We start from the raw sequence: 3,141 nt of genomic DNA, 5'->3' as shown, positions 1-3,141 counted from the left end.
TACTTCATATGCAAAGACAATATCTTAACACGCTGTATAGATACACTGCTCCGCCTATTTAGTAGAATGCGTTTGAGTCTAAAGAAAGCAGCAAAACAGTACAACGTGGTCTGTTGTGAGGAGAATCCAAGCCACCTCATACAGGTAAAGCATGATATCACAAACACGTTCACGTCTGAGTATTTCCGACAAAGCAAATATTACTGAACGCCTTGAAAACGGCGCAAACGTTAAGGATAATATCGGGGAGTTCAAGGTAATATAAATAAATACATAAATGAATGAATGAATGAATGAATAAATAAATAAATAAATAAATAAGAAAGTAAGTAAGTACGTAAATAAATAAATAAATAAATAAATAGGTAAATAAATAAACAAGTAAATAAATAAATAAGTAAATAAATAAATAAAGAAATAAATAAATAACTTTATAGTGCTCGAGAAGAGTGGCACAAGTCAAAAATGTTAATTTTACAGGAGAAGAAAAAAACTGTCTCCACACTAGTTTATGTCGATTTGATTTTGTTGTGTATGAATTATTCTAATGGGAGAAATACTTACGTCTCTTTTCCCAAGCGAGCAGATGTTCCGTAAATTGTCAATAAACTAATAATTTTTTTTTTTTTTTTTGTGGAAATTGACATCCATGTATGGTGGATCCCTATCACCACGGCATGGCGCGTTCTCAGGTTGCAGATAGAAGAGACGGCCTCCAGATATGGAGGGTAGCTGCGAATATACTGAATAAGCAGTCGCGGACAGCCGATGAGGGGTGGTCCTCCAGCTTGGGGGTTGGGCGAAGGGCTAACAACCCATCACCGTAAAAAACAGCTTGTTACGAATCCCTACAATAAGCCTCGGAATAGGACTGATTCTCTGGCACGACCACAGCAAAGATATGAGAGAGGAACATAGGTTAAAGGTGTTTGAGAATAAGGTTCTTAGAAAAATATTTGGGGCTAAGCGGGATGAAGTTACAGGAGAATGGAGAAAGTTACACAACACAGAACTGCACGCATTGTATTCTTCACCTGACATAATTAGGAACTTAAAATCCAGACGTTTGAGATGGACAGGGCATGTAGCACGTATGGGCGAATCCAGAAATGCATATAGAGTGTTAGTTGGGAGACCGGAGGGAAAAAGACCTTTTGGGAGGCCGAGACGTAGATGGGAGGATAAGGTGTTTGAAACAAGTTCAACTAAATTGTAAATGCTCTGATGTTTCTAGTAATGAACACAGTAACTTCACTATTTTTCATCAAAATATTAGGGGATTAAAACAAAAAACTGATGAATTGATCACTTCTTTAGCAACTCAAAAGCATAAACCTCAGATATTATGTATAACTGAACATCATATGAAGCAACAGGAAATACTACAACTGTCTTTACATGGATATGTATTAGGTTCTCATTTCTGTAGAGATGTCTTCCAAAAAGGGGGTGCCTGTATTTTTATCAGAGAGGATCTATTATTTAGTAAAATTGATATATCTGATTTTTGCCTTGAACAAGATATTGAAATCTGTGGAATACAAATTGGTTATGAGATATCAAATTTAATTATCTTATGTGTTTATAGGGCGCCAATGGGAGATTATAAGAAATTTACAACTAACTTAGATTCATTATTGAAAAGACTTTATAAACCACATACAGAATTTGTAATCTGTGGTGACATAAACATAGATTATCTATCAGAAAGCTCACGTAAAAGAAAATTAAACTCACTTCTTGAAACTTATAATCTTAGTCACACAGTAAGTTTTCCAACCAGAACACAAGCTGGAAGTAGTACTGCCATTGATAATATATTTATAGATAAAAGTAGATTGAATTCCTATTCAACAGTACCATTAGTCAATGGCCTGTCTGATCACGATGCACAAATTCTAAGTGTTTTCAATATGAGTGAAAAATTCCAAAGTGTTAATCTAAAAATAAAAAAAGGATTATAAATGCTGAATCTCTTCATCATTTAAATACATGTCTACACAATGAATCTTGGGAAAATGTATATAGTACCGATACCATTGATATTAATACTAAATTTAATGCATTTTTCACTACATTTACGAATTATTTCAATGAATTTTTTCCAGTCAAGGTGGTGAAAAAATGTAAAAGTAAAAACATGTGGATAACTCAGGGAATTAAAATATCATGTGCTAGAAAAAGGAATCTATATTTAATGAGTAGGAATAGTGATGATCCTCATGTTCTTAATTACTACAAGAATTACTGTAAAACTTTGACAAAAGTTATAAAAGATGCAAAGAAAATGTATCTGAATGAAAAAATACAAAATTCAGATATTAAGATTAAAACTATTTGGGATATTATTAAAAATGAAACTAATCGATATTCAAAGAGTGAAAATATTACTTGCATTAAAATCAATGACAGTAAAATAGATAACCCAAAATCAATTGCAAATCATTTTAACGACTTCTATATAAATATTATTCAGAACTTAAACATTCAAGATTGTCCAGAAGATGCTGCACTTGGTTACCTAACTGATGCATTTAACACTGAGTTTTTAGGTCTCAAATTTATTCCCACTACCGCAGCAGAAATCATGCATGTGATAAAACAACTAAAAACAAAATATTCCTCTGGATATGATGAAATTCCAAGTATAGTTCTGAAAGCTTGTTCTGAAATATTATCCCATCCGTTAAGCTATCTATGCAATTTGTCAATGCAATGTGGTATTTTTCCAGAAAGACTCAAATATTCAATAGTAAAACCAATATACAAAAAGGGAGATAAATGTACTATTGCTAATTACAGACCCATATCATTATTAACAACATTTTCAAAAGTGTTTGAGAAAGTTATGTATAATAGATTATATCATTACCTGGAGTCCAACAATATATTAGTTTTAGAACAGTTTGGGTTTAGAAAACAAAAATCGACAGAGAATGCTGCTTTTAGTTTGGTGGATGAAATACTAAATTCATTAAATTTGAAACTACATGTAGGTGGGATTTTTTGTGACTTGGCTAAAGCATTTGATTGTGTAGACCATAGTATATTAGTAAAAAAAATTGAAGTTTTATGGTATTAAAGATGAGATGTTGGGTTGGTTTACATCGTACTTATCAAATAGAAAACAAAAAGTAGAAA

This window comes from Periplaneta americana, chromosome 3 (assembly GCF_040183065.1).
Source record: "Periplaneta americana isolate PAMFEO1 chromosome 3, P.americana_PAMFEO1_priV1, whole genome shotgun sequence".
Taxonomy (NCBI): Eukaryota; Metazoa; Arthropoda; class Insecta; order Blattodea; family Blattidae; genus Periplaneta; species Periplaneta americana.
This window is presented reverse-complemented; position numbering follows the sequence as displayed.